Raw genomic sequence first — 19,970 nt, forward strand, 5'->3', positions numbered from 1 at the left:
CGCAACATCGTTAAAATCAGTTTGTGATAATTGACATTTATTTTAGCAAGTTTTCTGCTTTTCCAGTAAAATTTCAATACATGAACCTTGAATATTCATCATCTTCTAAATAACAACGTAAAAATGTGAGCTGGAGCTGATACTGCTTATCAAGAACAAGTCTAAATTTATGGAATTAATGATAGTTAAATTTTTGATAAAATTTTTCAAAAAACATTTACAAATATTAATTCTACACTTTTCAATTTAAGAATTTCAATCACAAATAGAATTTTTAAATTTTAAATATAACTCTTAATTTACAATTACAATTTTTTATAGTTATTTGAATCAATATTTATAATTTATTTTTTAAAACTTTAATGTCGTGGGTTCTATTCGGTATGATTTTTATAATATCTTGCACTAATTAATTGATTTAATTGTTTACCTCACCTCCGATCGAAATTCTCCATCGCCTTGCACTGATGATGGAGAAAGTAACTTCATAGCAACTTGATTATTATCATTCTTAAGAGTGTCTAAATAAACCTTTCCAAATCCTCCTTCTCCAGTCAAGTTTTGTAATTTATTAGTGATCTTGAGAACATTGGAGTAAGAAAATGCTCGCTTTCTTATTTTTGATGATTCTCGCCTTGTAAAATCCCCTGTAAATATTAATAAGAATAACCAGAATACCCGTCTCGGAATGTACAATTGGGCAAAAAAATATTGCAAAGAGAAAATGACATTTAAAGATCTCCCAGAAACATTAATTACATTTATTCTATGTTTGGATACATAGAATTTGGATTTGAGCAAATCCATTATTGAGATAATTAAAAAAGTATGGATTTCAATTTCTACATCAATCTATTTGTAATTTAAAATTCTTTCTAAACCTCTATTATTTTAAATTCTATATCAATCTCTTTGTAATTTAACTAGCCCATCGGTGGCACTGAACAGGACCAAGTTGCCAACAGAGACCAGGACCAAGTCACAGCTGCCAACTAGGACCAGACAACTGATACCAACTGAGATTATTCCATCGAGACAGAATCAATGTGGCACAAATCAAGATTGGACTGTAAGCACCAATCAGGGAATAATTGCCAACACCGACCGAGACCAAACCGCCGCCACAAACTAGGACTGGAGTGCAAGCAACAACTCAGACCAAATGGCCGAACCAGGACCGAACTGCCGGTGATAACTAGGACTACATAGCCAACTTTCACTAGGATCGGACCTTCAGCACTGACCAAGACCAAAGCACAAGCGTTGACTGGGACTAGCCGGTCAACATCCACCTAATCAAATAGCTGCCACTGACCAAAACTAAACAATGACTATTGATCAGGATTGAATAGTGGACGTCCATCAAGATCGGATTGTCAGTGCTAGCCAGGACTAGAGCTTAGGGGACGATCGAAACTAGACTGTCTATGTTGTCAGAGTAAAAGTCAGTTGTTTGATCCTTGATGTCACCTGCACATCAGTCCTCGTCGTCACTTGCACTTTGGTCTTGGTGCATGTTGGCTATCAAGTCCTAATTGTTACTTGTGCTCAAATTCCAGTTGTTTCTAGAGTTTCAATCTTAGTAGAAGTCAATTGTCCAGTCTCGATCGGTGACAGTGGTCCGCAATAGATGCCGACCATCCTATCCTAGTCTTTGCATGTACTCCGATCCCAATGAAAGTTGATCGTCTAGTCTCAGTCAGCACTTGTCCCAATGAGAGTCTATCATTCGATCGTAGTAGGCATCAGCAGGCTGGTCCTAATAGAAGTTAGCTGTCCAGACCACTGACTCTGACTAGATTAAACTATTAATGTTGTCTAAGTTTCTTTGAAATTCAAACATAGAATTTAAAATCTTGAATTTTACTTAATATCCAAATAAAAGATTTTCATATTATAATTTGTAATTTTTTATATAATCCAAATAAAAAATTTAGAATTTATAAATTTTAGATATGAGATTTCAAATCAAAATTCATAATTTAAATTCAGTCATCCAAACACTGCCTTAAAGAATTTAAAATTTTGAAATTTCATATAAGGGCCATGGTTCTTTTTGTTTAAATTAAAATCATGTGTAAAATACATTAACTTCTCCTTTATTTTATATTAATTACAGATATCTCCTTTCTTTTTTAAAAACATATACAAACCTATCATAGAATCAATAATAACAAAGCACAAACCTCCCTTTCACTTTAAATATTTCATTTCCATTACCCAAATTGTTAGTTAATTCTTAAGTCACATTTATTGAACCAAAATACGCCTCTTTAAACATAAATGTTACCTGAAAAATCATTTAAAACAACAATATAATATTTCAAACACACATGTAAAGAAAATTAATGGAAGATGTATTTAATATATTAAGAGATAAATTAGTTAATATAATTTATGTTTTTTTATAAATTGTATCAATTTCAAACAATATTTTTAAATTATTTATTTAAATATTTTCATAATTTAAAATGAAAGTTCATTAAATTTGGGGAGGGAGAGCACAATTCGATTAAATGGGAAAAGTTAGTAATTGTAAATTTTCTAACACAATTACAAGGAAAAAAAATAAATATTTCAAAAATTTAATAGAATATTTTTAATGGTGTTAAAAATTGGATTAAAGTGTATGTTTTGAAAACATAAGAGAGATAACTATAATTTTAGTAAAATAGAAGGGAGCTCACAATATTTTACTCTAAATTTTTTGGTCTATTTCATATTTTCAATACTCATCTTTTATATCTTTCAATGGAAGATGAATATTAAAAATATCTAAGATAACTATTGAAACATTAAATAATTGAATGCTTGAAATGTAAAATACGAGTATTATATTGAAAATTTGAAAGCTCGTGAGTACTAAAAATATGGATAATGAAAAAATTCACATAGCAAATTTTAAATCTAATCAAGAACCATAATCCTTTTTTGAAATTTTAAACTTCGAATTATTAATTGTAATAAATATTCGAGGTCCTTAAATATCATTTTTTTCTATTACAAAAGATATGTTAAGTGTTAAAAATGCCGACCCGGCATTCTGCAGATGTTTTCTTTACCATTTCAAATCGAATTGGTAGATTCCATGGTGAGAGTAACATCTTTAATTTCAAATTACAAAGACATAACAAAGCAGCAGAAAGTTCACAGCTGGAAATCTTGTGCCTTTCAGTCTAAAGATCCATATTCCAAGCGAAACCAAGATTACAACAATCAAAGCAGAAACAGATGCCATTAGAGGAATCACGAACTTATGCTTTTTGCACGGATCCGTCATGCAAAGATCAGGATTACCATCCAAACTGAATGATCAATTAAATCAGATAACTAGTGTTATCAATGACTTATCAATTGTACGTATTGAATCAGTCTGATCAAATAATTATATATAAATCTTTTCCGGTTACCTTAACACAAAAGCAAATACAAATAATTATAAAATTTTTGCTCGACCACAATTGAAACACATAAACAGTTTTATCACATTAAATTAAGAGTTAAAGACCATCCTAAACTTCTTTTTTTGAGAAGTATTAAACACCCTGTACTATAATATTTTTTTCAGGAGCAAAATGATCCTTCCATTAGAAATCCTTCATCTTCATTATCTACTAACGTGGAATAATTTGTAGGGTATACTCACAGTGACTGCAAAGCATGCTAACTGAGCTGCCATCGTTTCAAGTCCATTTCCTGCAACTGCCACTTCCAGGTTTTTTTGGCCCTCGTCAGATTGTCAAATGGGTCAAAATGTCTTGTTATCACATGCATGGCCCCTACAACTATTTCACACTAGTAGATGATGAAAAAGATGATAAGTCTTTATAGAAGGATGATTTTACTCTTGAAAAAAATATTTCAACACAAACTGCTCAACGCTGTTAAAAAAATTTAAGAGGAAAAATGAATATTTAACCCTTAAATTAATATTGATCAAACCATTTTAGTTCAATTTAAAAAAGCTCTCAAAAGGTGAGCAGTATATGATAGAATAAAATAACAAGCCTCATATCCAAATCTAACTTCTACTTGAGAGTCTTGGGAATTGAACCAGTAAGCTTGTTGCCTGTCAAATTACTGCAAAAATATTTGTCCAATTATATTCACTTATTAGGTGATCTACAAGTTATCATGGTATGCATGGGTTAATAGTCGCCTTCACAATTTAAAACTCGCAGGACTCTCAACTTTGGGAATTGAGCTAGAAATTCGGGTATTGTTCCTGACAAATAATTATCAGACAAATCCCTGAAACAAAACAACATTTTCTATGATGAATTGAACATGCATGTTGTCTTAATTTTCAAGTCACTATACACTTACAAGGACTCTTAACTCCGTAAGCTGTGAGAATGAAGTAGCTATATGTCCTGTTAACTTGCTCCCGCTCAAGTTTCTGCTTGGTGTAATCAGATTAAGGGGTCAAAACATGCTTAGGTGATTATAAAATTTTCTCAAGTATAGCTTCTTTAATAGTTAATAGTTAATAGTTAATTATTAGGTTGACACATGAATAATGCCAGTCCCCCATATTCTATCTAATGATAGATAGGTGACGTGAAATGGGAAGGAAAAGGGCAAGAGGGAGACAAAGAAAGGAAAGAGAAAATAGAAAGGAGAGAGAGAAAGGAGGGAAAGGTGGAAGGTCTCAAAAATTTTATTTAATAATACTAAACGAATTCTAGTTTTATTTATAAAAATCTAAAATAATAATTCTAAATCTAATTCAAACTTAAATTATAATCTATTTAAAATTAAAAGATAACAATAATATATATCTAGTTAATTTAAATATCTTATTTTATTTAAAATAATAAATAAATCAAATATAATGATAAAATAAAGCAATAAATTACTCCCTTGATTTATTTATAGGTAAAGAGAGAATAATTTTTTTGATCATATTTATAAGTTACATCATTAAATTTTTATCATAAATTTACTATTTTATCCTCCATTGAATGTTGGAGATAAAAATATGTTATTAAAGTATGTATATTTAATAGAGGTATATTTAATAGGATAAAGATGATAACTTCTTAAAAATTTAAGACAGAGTTAATGAGTTTTAAAATTTTTCTTGATACTAGTAAAACATGTTAAAAGTGACTTAGAAATAGGATTAGAGTAGTATCTTGATACTAATAGATAAATATTCTTATTAAAATATTCCTAATGAATAATCCTGATATATTAAATTAACCTTAATTGTCTATTATCTCATGTTCCATCAGGTCACAAAACACATGATAATAAATGCTATGTAACCCAGGTTAACAACATTAGTTATCATCTTCGATAGCTAACAAATGGACAGTTGAATAAAATTTAAATACGAATTACATAATGCTTTCTAGGTCAATATTTGACAAATTCAATAAAGTACGTTGACAAATATTAATTTGAAATTAATTTAAAATAAAATAAATAATTGAGCTAAGACTTTTAAAATATTTTTATCACTTTACGAGAAATAACATCGTTTACGTTACTCTTTATTATTTCATTCCTATATATATATATATATATATGTTATCTTTTCTCTCTTTTATTATTGAAGGGTATTTTTAGAAATTTATGCAAAAATTAAGATGGTAAAATGTATTGTATAATTTTGAAAAAAAAGCAGAAAATTGGGACAGTGAGTATTGATGAGTTGGTCCAAGTAAACAAACAAAACGTTTATGGCTTAACTTTGTTAATGCTTTTTGTTCAAGGATAGGCTTGCCATTTTAATCCCACGAAAAAAAAAAAGGAAAAGGAAAAGGAAAACCTTTATGGCTGAGCTGACTCGAATGTTAAAAAAGTTCCGCCGTTCATCTTCAGTGACCAAAAACAGTACCGCGAGAGATGACTTCGGCTGGGGTCCTTCATAATTGACAGCTGTATAGCTTTCCTTCTTTAATATTCGCCGGCCAGCTTCAGTGACGTGTTGTAACCGATGGAAATTCCTATGTTTCGAGTGGACTCGGATTCTGTCGAGTCTATATAGTATATAATCTAGATCGTTGACCCTCATGGGAAACGACTTGGAATCTTTGTTCTTGCGTACCTATATGGCCATACATGTAGAAAAGTTTTAAGTCTTTTACTCTTGGAAGCTAACATTTATTGATATTATTAACTGTCATGCAACAAATTTAAGGCAATATAATATACAATAAAATATTAATGTTTCTAAATTAATACGATTTTTTTACCAATATATATATATATATATATTGTTTGTGTGAGAAGCTTATAATTGCCTCATTTTTTCATTATTTTTTTTAAATTTGATTCATGTGATCAAAATCATATTGATCGATTGGATTACATTCGTTTGATACAGTTATAGCTTAAACTTAATGGGGGTGAAAAAGTCGGTGACTTAGTGTAAAGGCATCCATCAATTAAACTATTATTCTTATCATCACAGAAAAAGAATCTGAAGCGTATTTTAAAAATTAAGAGGACATAAACAATAATGGGATTAATAAATTGGGATTTTTTTTTTCCTCTGGCGTGTTTTTCTCACTCTTTATCTTTTATTTTTCTTTATTTGTAAATAATTAATAATTTCATATTTCAGCCAGCTGATTCAAGCATAATGTAAATTATTCGAAACTCCCACAATTTATTGTTCAAGTTTAATAGCACCCCCCGGGGTCGAAGAACTATTAACGTCTTTCTAGCACTTTCAGTTTCACATCATCGAAGAAAATGAATAATAGCATATATTATTGACAGATGATTTATGATCATGGAGATTTGAGCGTTGTTTCACATCATACTAAAAAGATGATTTATGATCATATAGATTTGTGCGTAGTTTTCTTGCCACCTATTCAGTTAAAGCGAAATAGGCCAACCTTGAGTTTTTGTCCGCCTCTTATATTCTAAGCAGTTTGTGGTTCTCCAAAAAGTGAGAAAAATATGTATTTAGTAATAAATACAAGTATTAGATATTTATGTACAATAAAAAAACACAAGCGAAAGCAAAACAAATTGACTTGATACTCAAAAAAGTTTGATCTTCCAGATCTGGCGGAATATCAATTGAGTTGCATTTGTATATATTTCACCTGAAAATTAAAGTTGACCGACAAGATTATATGTTACAATTTATGATTGACTTATTCAACAAGTATGTTACAATTTGTTTGATTACTATTTAGTTATTATTTTTTTTCTTTTATATTGAAAATAATCAAAAAATAATGTAGAGTTAAAATAAAATATGTTTAAAATTTATTTAAAATTAATAGAAATTAGTAAAAAAAATAGCATTTTATTATCACATATAAAATTACAACATTAGTCGTATACTGTACAAATTTAATTACTTGATTTTTACCGTTGAATGCAACCTGGGCATTTTGACTAATATCTTGGAGTAAAGCAGATGATCAAATTCCCATTCCCAATCAACCAACATATTGTAATTTATTTTTATTACATTTGTAATTAACAATTTCCAATCAACCTTACTGTGGGCCAAATTGCCGCCATTGAAGAGAAAAATTCAAGATGATACTCCCAATAAAATTGACAGTGTCAAGCATTGTGAGTTTTTTTTAAGGGAAAATTAATTTGCAGATCCTTTCACAATTTTAAATGCAATTTATATAATAAAATTATTATATTTTTATTGATTAAATATATTAATCCTTGAATGTTAAATTTATTAATGAATGATTAAAATTTTCAAATTAAAAATATTTTAAAATTTATAGAAAATTTGATTTAATATTTTGACTAAAAAATTTTGATTTCATACAATTTTAACATTTTTATTAATTTTTTTTGAAATTATATATGTATAAAAAATATTTACAAGGTATAATATAATTATAAAAATTTTGAGTTATAAAAATTATGTAATTAATTTTACATTTATATAATTTCTAATAAAAATATTAAATTTCTTAATTTCATTTTTTAAAAGGAAAAAATTAAGAATATTAATCTTAAGGGATTAATATTTTAATTGGTCAAGCTATAAGGGTTCGATTCAAAAAAATAAATTATAAAAACCCCATTCAAAATTGAGGAAAACTATCTATAGATTAATTTTCCTTTTTTTTTTAATGTCATCGGATTGATTTGTATATAAAATCACGAAACAGATACATTAGAGAAAAGTACATCAAGCCTACTAATGCCAATTACAAAGTCCTCTCACTCAATGAATCTAAATCTCAATTGTAATGCTCAGAATTCATGATGGAGGATCTTGAATCTGCCTTACAGTCATCATTTCCATATAGCACTTTATTGATGCAGGGATCATTTATTAATTATTATTATCAATGGCCAATTGAAAATATTTAATATAGAGAAGTTGAATTGCCTGACTATACAAAAAGTAGTGTTTTAAGTGAAAAATTCTGATTCAAGGCTCAAGAATATTATAAGCTTTAGTAGATTAATGAACCTAGTCTAGCAAGAGTGCAAAAAGTGTCATAAAAATATAAAATAATTTTTAAATTTAAAATGCAAATTGAAAGTTTTTACAGGCAAAAATATATATTTTTAGAGACTATGCGAAAATGCTCAAAACAAGGAAATAGGCTAGTTAAAGTTCACAAGAGTTTAGGATAAATGAGAAAAAAAAATTTAAGAATGAGAATTTTGATGCTTTTAAAAGTTTCAAGAATTTAAAATGGTCATTATTTAATCCTTATTGTATAAATAAAAATATAAAAGATGAAATGTAACTAATCTTAAAATGGGCTAACACAAAAGTGACATACAATTGAACATGTTGGAAGGGCTAATAATGAAAATAATACATATAAAATAATTGAGCCAATCAGTGGTGTCGAACTTTATCAGTTTAAAGATAGATTAAATTCAAATTTTAAATAATTATCACTCTCTATCAAGCATATGGAATAAGCCCTGAGTCAAAAGTTAGAGAACATATATCAAAAGAATTGATGGAATTCCTCCCAATGTTAATTTTTATTTGCAAGTCAGACATTTTTTTAGTTCAACTACTACATGGCTTATGTTAGGCCTTGAAATATAAATAGTAGAGTGTAAGACATAGTTATCTCTAATATTAGAGAGGAGAAATTAAACAAATCATGCATTTAGTAAGTAAAATATATATTAAGATTATATAAAGTTTAAAGTGTGTCTAACCAAATGACTTAAATTATTTTGATAAAGTAAACTATCCTTAACACCACTTAAAATAATATTCTAACATGGTATCAGAGTTTGGTTACGATCTAGGGACCTATGAATTATGGGCTCTGATACCATGTTAAATTCATTATATTAAGTATACTTGAGGGTAGGAAATTTTATTAAAATAGCTTAAATTATTTAGTTAGACACACCTTGAGGGCTCTGATACCATATTAGAATATTTATTTTGAGTATGCTTAAGGATAGATTGTTTTACTAAAATAATTTAAACTATTTGATTAAATATATTTTAAGCTTTATATATTTTTAATCTGTCTTCAAATTATTAGATATGGGACTCTTTATTTTTAATATTCTCTTTACAACTTTTTTCATTTTTTTCTTCCTCTTCCTATACTTGTATTTTTTTCAAGTATTAAAGGCCTCAAGTTTATTTAATTTTTTTCCATTCAATTTCAATAATATTGAAGAAATAAGTAAAAACATGATATCTAACTAAAAACACAAATATTTTAAATTAGTAAATTAATTTTTTTATTTGCTGCAATTTATCAACCTTAGAAAAAAATTAAAAAAAAAGGCTTTGATTCAACTAAATAACAACCATCATCGTAATATTGGAACAAAAGGCAACATTTGGTTTGGACAATGAAAACAAAGCAAAAAGTACAATAACAAAAACTTACCAAGTTCAACACGATCAAACAACTTTTCATATAAATGAAAATGTCTTGTTCATAGGCACTTGTGAATATCAAAGATTATCCACTTACTTCTAACAAGATTAAAGAGAGATAAGATGACTTTTAATTTGTATTCCTCACTCTTGATATCATTCACATCTTTAGCACTCCTCGAAGAAATATGAGAGATCATTTCATTTTTTCAAATTGTAGTTAGACATCTTTTTAAAAATGGTCCAATTGAAAGTTTCTTGGTTCATGCACCTATATCATTCATCACCCATACTCTAATGGTATGCTCATATACTTTCTGCTGTCACAGTAACTGGACATAGTAATGCAAGTTTACTCTCATACTCACTAATCTTAAAGTTTTCTATATTAGGAAGTGATGGCTATGAAATTATTTTAAAAAATTCAGCTTCCAATTCAAATAGAATTAGCATTGGGTCTATTTCAAATCCTACCTAGGCTTCTTTACATATGTACCACATGAAAGCTCTAGTAATAGTCACCCCGTCACTTAGAAACTTTATGTTGTCCAAGTTTTGATAGTTTACTTCCTTCCAAGACCTCCTTGTTAATGAATAGACTTCTGTTACCACTTGTAATCCTTAAGAGTTAGAACAAATCCAAACCTTACCTTGAGAGTACTTGCTAAATAATTCATGGTTGTGAGCAATTTTACTTGTCCAATCAATGGATTCCATAATAGAAGAGACTAAAAACATGTAATGCCATCAAAACCTTGCAAACAGAGAAAGCCTTTCGTAGAACCAATGATAGAAATAGGAAAATGACATATTGATGGTGCCTTCTAAATCTCCTGCACTTGCAAGTCACGATTCAGCAAATATAGGCATATTTAATTACTGAGATTGCTCTAGCAAAGGAGAAGAAAAATTTTTGATTGTTGAACTGGAGGTGATATGCTATAAAAAAGGGATGGTTAATGAGATTTTTTCAATACTTACAAAGACATTGAAATCAAACTAAGGATTTGATAGGATGCCTTTTGAGAATATTTTCAAGGACTCTATCAAGTATAAAATGTCTCTCCTTAAAGAACTTGATTTAGTTCATGATGAATATCCACATACACCTTGTCTCCGATAGCAAATTCCTTGCTTATGATTTGAAACTTTCAGTGAAAAAACATTGAACTTAAAGAAGATGAAAAATGATTGATTTTAATGAGCGATGAATAGTGTTGATGGTAGGCGAATGGACACGTACTTTATGGCTTCAATTTGATGCTCTCTTGTTTGTTTCCCTTGAAAAGAAGCTTACCAATTCTAGCATGATCAAACTCTAACAAGACTTTCCACATAAATGGAGATGTCTTGTTTATTGAGGCACTTGTGAAAAGAAAAATAAAATAGATCTTAGGCCTCCAAGACTAAACAAAATATAAGCCCATGTAACAAGATGATGAAAATGAAAAGAAAAAAAGAAAAAAGAAAAGAAAAAGAAAAGAAAGAAAAGAAAAGCAATATAGGAAATGTCAGAGGTAAAGAAATCAAAGAAGTCCCATATCCAGTAATTAGAACTTAGATTAAGAATATATAAAGTTTAAGGTATGTCTTACCAAATAGCTTAAATGATTTTAGTAAAGTAGACTACCCTCAATCTCACTTTAAATATTCTAACATCTAACAATTTCAAAGCTGAATTTATGTTTTAATTTCCTTGTAACCTTGGATCAATGATGGATTGGATATCCCTAATTTTAAGTTTAGGAGTCCCTAATGAAGAATATGACAAATGGTGCCAAGTTCTCTTCTTATTGCAAGTTAACCAGTGATTAATAATCAAGCAAAATTATCCCAAAATTATAAGCATCATTCTTTTTTTTTTTTGAAGTTTCCAAAAGTTTAGAATCTATAAAAATGATTAGTAATACAAGTTTTCATGAATCATTTCAAATACTTTAATGATGTCTTTGAATTAATAAGAATTTGGATTTAAATCAAATCTCTTATTTGAATGCATAAAAAATTATGAATTTGGATTAGTTCAAATATCCAAAACCATTTTAAATTATAATTCCTTTGTAATTTCAAATTTCCTCTACACACTAATTATTTAAAATTCTAATAACTTATTCAAACATATTATGACCTTCAAATTTTCACTATTGATATTCTTCTATGATTCTTGTATCTTTTCTCATCTCTTGTCAATTAAAAAAAAACTTATCATTTCCCAAATTTTCATTTTCGTTTCTAATCTCAATTCATTAAAATTTTTTAAACTATTCAAACAAATTATTTTAAATACATGAATTTCAAATGTGAGATTTAAAATGTAAAATTTTAAATCTAAAATCCAAATCCAAATTCATCAATTCAAACTCTACCTAAGATTAGTGCAATGAAGATCTAATTATTTAGGAAAAATGACAATTAGATCTCAAAATAATGAATTAATGACAATTATGTCAGCGACAAGTTCTTTGAAAAGTTAGTTGAAAATATTGATCCAAATAATTATAAATTCAAGAACTTCAATTGTAAATAAATATTTTAAGTATCAAATAATGTAACTCCTTGATTGTAATAGAAATTTTTATTTGTCACTATTTGAATTAATATTTATAATTTATTTTGTAAAAAGGTTTTTTTGGAGACCTAACTATTATTAATTTAAAATTTTATGACCTAACTATCATTCTCCCAATTATTTACACACATGGAATCTAATGTATTGAACCATAAAATATATCAACTTTTTGAATGACAGGGGACTAACAAATTTAAAGCCCAACTATACAATTGTAAACGTACTTATTTTATTTATGTCTATTTTTTAGAAAAAGTTCCTCAAGAATGACATAACTGAGTGTTCCAGTAAGGTGGGTTGATACGTGAGTATCAATGGCATTTGTAAAAGCTCTAGGATAGCTCAAAATTAGAAATCTTGGCTTTGCATGTGTTCTCATTTAGTAAAATATTGAAAGTTTTTAAGTCTCTATGGATTATTGGTAGCTTACAATCATACGGCAGAATATCTTGATCTTATCAAGTATACTAGTGGGAAAGAAAATGAGGAAAACAATGAGATTAATAAATTGGGATATTTCTTTTCTCTGGTGCGTTTTTCTCACTTTTTACCTCTTATTTTCTTTATTTGTGAATTAATTAATATTTTCATACTTCAGCCAGCTGATTCAAACATAATGTAAATCATTCGAAACTTCCACAGTTTATTGTTTAATTAAGAAACTACTAACGCCTCTCTAGTAATTGCACTTTGACATGATCAAAGAAAATGAATAGCCCATTTTGGTGCCCGGCTTAAAAAAAAGATGATTATCTGTGACTGAAAGCTTTGGATCCAACCTTGTCGTCATGGAGATTTGGACGTTGTTTTCAACCTATTCAGTTAGGGCGAAACAGGCCAAAACCTTGAATTTTTGTCATCCTCTTGTATCTAATAACCAGTCTGTGGTGCCCAAAAAAGTGAGCAAAATATTTCGTATAATAAAATACAAGCAAGACGTGATCATGTCTTGAATATATAATTATTTCTAATAGAAAGATAGTTGTGTACAATAAGAAAACACGAGCAAAAACAAGACAAATTGACTTGATGACTCAAGGTTTAATCTTCTGGACGAGGGATATCAATATTTAAGCTGCATTTATCTATGTTTCACTTAAAAAATTGAAGTTGACATGCAAAGTCGTCTTCCTCTCCAACTTATTATCATACAATATGGGATTAGGGATGCATAGATATAAATCTTAATATTGAGGGGACACTATGCTCAGTTTCGCCTTCCAAGACATCTTGAATACTACTAAATCAAAACATGGTACAACCGTACAAGTGAATCTTCATCCTCTCCCACTTCTCATAAGTTGTAAAATCTTTTTTCAATCAACTAATGTATGAGAGCCTTAAAACATCTTGCACAAAGCCACAAACTATTGCCCAGAACTAAACATTCAACTTAGTGAATCACATTAATGCATGTTTGAAAGTTATATATCTCAGACTTGAAAAATGCTCGTACGTGCCAAAACTTTATTGATCACTATGCCACTAAGTATTATTTATCAATGATGTATCATGCAAGAAACTCCGCCTATGTTTATAGCCGGTCCCAAACCCGGGTAAAGGAGGAGGGTTGTGTTAGGCCATCAACAGCTAATGTAAAACTTTGTTGAATCTATCATGAACATGGACAATAGACATTATAATGTTAATGCTAGGTCGTTGCCCGTAAGTAACGCGCTGCATGGCTCAAGTACAGTGATAAGTGAGTTAGAGCCGCTGTATCAGCGCCCGAATGTAGTGTTAAATGAGCAAGGGCTACCGCATCATTCTGGACGTACGCGGCTAAAGAAGTTAGTCCATAAGAGCAAAATTAGATTTGGTACTTGGAATGTTGGGACATTAAATTGTAAATTTGTAGAGGTTGTAGGGGTTATGATTTAAAGGAAAATCAATACCCTTTGCCTGCAAGAAACAAAATGGCGTGGAGAAGAAGTTAAGGATATTCAAGGTTTCAAACTTTGGTATACAGAAAAAGTAAGTGCACGCAATGGAGTAGGCATCATTATAGATAAGGAGTTAAAGAAGAACATTATGGAAGTTAGCAGCATTAGAGACAGAATTATTTCCTTAAAAATGATAATTGGACGTGAGACTGTTAATATTGTTAGCGCTTATGCGCCGCAAGTCGGGACAGAATCCAGTCTTAAGGAATTATTTTAGGAGGATCTGGAGGGGTTGATTCGACACATACCACAGAGTGGAAAGATTTTTATTGGAGGAGACTTTAATGGGCATATCGGGAGGGAAGCTGGTCAGTATGTGAGGGTGCATGGTGGTTTTGATTTTGGAGAGCTAAACAATAAAGGACAAACTCTTCTTGATTTCTCATTGGCGTATTTTAAGATTGTCAACATTTGTTTCAAGAAGAGAGATGAGCATCTCATCACTTACAAAAGTGGAGCCTCAAGGTCACAGATTAATTTTCTTTTAGTTAGGAACACAGATAGAAGATTTTGTAAAAATTGTAAGGTGATCCCCAGAGATGCTGTAACGACACAACATAGGGTTCTAGTCCTTGATGTGTGTATTATGAGTAAAATCCAAAAACATCGACAAGTAGTAACACCAAGGATTAGGTGGTGGCAATTAAAAGGTGAGAAGCAAGATATTTTCAAGCGAAATCTTTTGAATAAAGGAATTTGGAAATCTCAGGGAAGTGCTAACATCATATGGGAGGATATGGCTAAAAAGATATGGGAGGTTGCAAAAGTAGTTTTGGGAGAATCGAAAGGTTCTGGTCCGAGAGATAAGGAGTCTTGGTGGTGGAATAATAGTATACAAGACAAAATCAAGTATAAGAAGAACTGTTTTAAAGCCATACATTTGTGTAACAATGAGAAAAATTGGAAGAGGTACCGTATGGCTAAGAAGGAAACTAAGAGAGCTGTGGGTGAAGCTCGTTCTAAAGCTTTTGAATAATTTTATAAGAACCTTGAGACGAAGGAAGGAGAGCAAAATATTTATAAGATTGCCAAGAGTAGGGAAAGAAAATCAAGAGATCTAGAACAGGTAAGGTGTATTAAGGATGAAGAGGGAAGAATTTTAGTTACAGATGATGAAATTAAAAATAGATGGGAGACTTACTTTTCTAAACTTTTCAATGATGGAGAGGATTCATCTAATAACTTGGAGGATTTAGTAACTGGTGAAGGAGAACAAAATTTGTCATTCTATCGAATAATACGTGATAAGGAGGTAAAGGAAGCTCTTAAGAAAATGGCAAATGGTAGAGCCAATGGACCTGATTATATATCTATCGAAGCATGGAAATGTTTAGGTGAAGAAGGGGTGAGATGGTTAACTAAGTTATTTAATGTGATTTTACGGTCCAAGAAAATGCCTGATGAGTGGAGGAGAAGTACATTAATTCCTATTTATAAAAATAAAGGAGATATTCAAAATTGTACTGACTATAGAGGGATTAAATTTATGAGCCACACAATGAAATTGTGGGAGAAAGTAATTGAGCACAGGTTGAGATTGGAGACAAGTATTTCTGAGAATCAATTTGGTTTTATGCCAGGTAGATCAACTACAGAGGCGATTTATCTACTAAGGGGATTAATGGAAAAGTATCGTTGTAAAGATAAAGATCTACACATGATTTTTATTGATTTGAAAAAAACTTATGACCGTATACCAAGAGAAGTGCTTTGGAAAGTGTTGGAAAAAAAGGGAGTACGGATTGCTTATATTAAAGCCATACAAGATATGGATGAGGGGGTAAAAACTAGTATAAGAACTCTTAGTGGTCAAACAAAGGATTTTCATATAAAGATTGGACTACATCAGAAATCATTTCTGAGACTTTATTTGTTCAACTTGATTTTAAATGTTTTGACAGAACATATTCAAGAGAAAATCCCGAAATGTATGCTCTTTGCGGATGATATAATTCTTATAGCAGAGGCAAGAGAAGAGGTTAATTGTAAACTTGAGTTATGGAAGAGGACATTAAAGTCGAAAGGTTTTCGTCTGAGTAGAAGTAAAACGAAATATTTATATTGTAAATTTGGTAAAGGACTATTCGACAATAATTTGGAAGTGAAATTGGGAGATCAAATTATACCTCAAGTGGAAAAATTTAGATATTTGGGAGCCATTATTCAAAATGATGGCGAAATCAGTGGAGATATTTCACATAGAATTCAAGCTGGGTGGTTTAATTGGAGAAAAGCTAAAGGAGTTATTTGTGACCGTAAGGTGCCTAATAAACTTAAAGGAAAGTTTTATCGCACTGCTATCAGACCAGCAATGTTATATAGTAGTGAATGCTGGGCTCTAACGGGACAGCAAGAGCATAAAGTTAGAGTAGCAGAGATGAGAATGTTACGATGGATGTGCGGACATACACGTAAAGATAAAATTCGAAATGAGCACGTACGCGAAAAAGTAATGGTGGCACCTATTGAGGAAAAAATGGTAGAAAATCGGTTGAGATGGTTGAACGCGATCTCTTAATTAATAATATTCCTGAAAGCTTGATAAATGATAGACCACAATGGCGTCTTGCAATCTATGTAGCCGACCTCACCTAGTGGGATAAAGGCTTGTTGTTGTTGTTGTTGTTGTTGTTGATGTATCATGCAAGAATCACCCTCTTACCTAAAAAGAAAAAGGAGGAGAATTATCATGAAAATGTTGACATGCTGGGGGCTCTAGGAGATCATGAAGGAGTTACAATGCATGATATAAGTTGGGCTCATTCTCATAAAAACATTATCATAAATATTAAACTTGATGACTCTATATTTTCATGTATTTTAAAGAGTTTTATTAGTTAATTAGAGAGTCATCTAATTATTTTTAGTTAATTGTCTTGTATTTATAATTTATTTTAGTGTTTGTTAACTTATCTTATAAATATCAAGTTTTGATTTATTTTAGAGTAATTTCTATTGTTAATTTGAATTATTTTAATTTTAAGAAACTCTACAAAAGTTTGAAAGAGGTGGAGGAAGGAAAATATAATGATTTTAATGAAAAAAATTATATTTTTATGATCACTTACTATAGTAGCCACTACACAGGTCAATGTTATAAGGCAAATTCTGAACTGAAAACAAGGCTTGCTATAGTAGATTTCACACCAGAAACTCATAGCATTAATTTTTCAAATTAAAAAAGAGCAAGCACGAGGGTTTTAAAGCAGTTTGACTTTTGGAAAGTTCTCTGGACTAAAGGAGGCAATTTTGAAGGCAAGGCACTAACCTAGAAGATTGGAGGAAGATGATTTATCCACATTTTTTGATTTCTTCTAGTTTAATCTTATTTTTCTCCTTCTTTTCCAATGTTTCTGGTTTTGTTTTTTTTTTTTCACTTTGCTGCTGTGTGATTGAGTTTACCGATGTATAGCTAGATTTTCCTAATAACTAAGCAACTATGAGCTTGTTTATGTATTAAATACTATTTTCTTCAATTATTTTATGATTAATGTTAGTTTTGAGTTACTTAATCTCATTTATTGTGACTTGCTTAATGATTAGCCACCATTGAGTTGAGATTTAGGGTTTTAGGGTTTATTTTGGAAAAGAAAATCTTAAATGGACCTTGAGATTAGGTAGCATGGGATTATAATTATTTCTAATTTACCATTAGAATAGGAATATACCTCTTGGACTCATATAATCATATTATACTGTTATTGAATTTTAAATTCTTGTTGAATAATTGTGTTAACATTTACATTCCTAAGAGAGGGTTGTAATTTATTTGGAAGACAATTACAAGTAATTAGACTCTAGATTAACCAATCAAAATTAATCTTAGTAATTTAGAGAAAATAAATTCTAAGAAGTAAACAAGGAAATAGGAGCTTAAGTCATCTCTCTTACGAATTTGTTGTTTATTGGAATTATTTGCTTTTGAATATTAATTATTAATCTTTCTAAACTCTAATGTGTGATTCGCTTGACTTGAATGAAACTGCAAATTTGATGCCTATTTTTCATTGTGTTTAATTTTCCTTGAGACCTATCTTGATATATTACCATATTTCATATTGACCCATATATCTATACTAAAATAATTTTTTTGTGCTTCAGGACTCATGGACTGTCCCAAATAATATATCTAACTCTAGGCCCAAATGCGAGTTTGAACAGTGTGAAACCTCTAGTCCAAAATAATTCTATTATCTCAGCCTATTGAGTTATGCACTTATGCGTACCTTTTTCTGCCCGTTTGAGATTGAGTTATGCAATTAAGATTTTTTTTTTAGCAAAATAAAAGATTATGTTTCAATTTGTTTGATTACTATTACTAAAAAATTGTGTAGGGTCCAAATCGTTTCAATTGAAAATGGGTTAAAAAAAATTATTGCAATTTTTGGCCAAAAAAATTATTCTGTACTTTCACTTATAAAGTTATAACATTAATTATATCCTGTTCAAATTTAATTACTTGATGTATACATTTGAATGGAACCAGGGAATTTTGATTAATACCTTGGAGTAAAGCAGATAGCAAAATAATTCATATTCCCAATCAACCAATTATATATTATGATTTATTTTCATTAAATTTGAAAGTAATTTCCAATGAAACTTATCTGTGACGGCAATTGCCACCACTAAAGAGAAAAATTCTAGATGATACCCCTTTATGAGTTTTTTTTTTTAATGTCACGGGATTAATTTCTATGTAAAATCACACAAAAGAGATACATTAGGGGAAAAGTGCATCAAATGCGCTAATGACAATCATGAAGTCCTCACTCAATGAGTCAAGTGTCGATTGTAATGCTGAAATTCTCAATGGAGAGTTTTAAATCTACCTTAGGATCATTCCCATATTAGCACTAAACTAGTGAAGGGATTATTAATTATTAAAAACTTTGCTAAGCAAAAATACATACTTCCTCCATTAAAAAATGTAAGGCATTTTTTGAAGAGTTGAATATTAAAAAATGTAAGGCATTTTTAATCTTTCGAAGTGTAATTATTGCTTTTTTTTTTTAAGTGCCCCCATTGATAATGACTTTATATTTATTGTAAGATGTTTAATAGAGAAAAATATGAAAAGATAGAGTTAGTTGAAAAATAGTTAATTATTTTATTGGGGAGTGATATTCAGTTAAAAATGCTTTATATTTTTAAACAGAGTAAGTATATTCAAAGACTTTGAAAAAATGCTTAGATCAAAGAAATGGACTGGTTAAAGTTCATAATAGTTTAGGATAAATGAGAAGAAATTTTTCATAAATGAGAATTTTGATGCTTTTTAAGAGGTTCCAAGCTTCAAAATAGTCATTAATTAGTCTCTAATGTATAAATAAAAATGTAAAAGATAAGATGTGACAATAAATCCTCAAATATGCTAACACAAAAACCACATATGGTTCAATATGTTGGAAGTGCTAATAACAAGAATCATACATAGAAAATCACTAGCTTGACCCAATTGGTGCCTAGCTTTGTTAGTATGGGTTAAGTCCAAATTCTAAATAGCTACCACTCTATCGAGCATATGGAATAAGTCCTGAATCAAAATTGGAAGTACCCATATCAAAGGAATTGATTGAATTCCTTCCCATGTTTTTTGATAGAGCTAGACATTCCATTGGTTCAGCTACTACATGGCTTA

The sequence above is a fragment of the Prosopis cineraria genome, unplaced genomic scaffold (genome assembly GCF_029017545.1).
Source record: "Prosopis cineraria cultivar Desert tree isolate PC_DT_omini unplaced genomic scaffold, ASM2901754v1 PC13, whole genome shotgun sequence".
Classification (NCBI taxonomy): Eukaryota; Viridiplantae; Streptophyta; class Magnoliopsida; order Fabales; family Fabaceae; genus Prosopis; species Prosopis cineraria.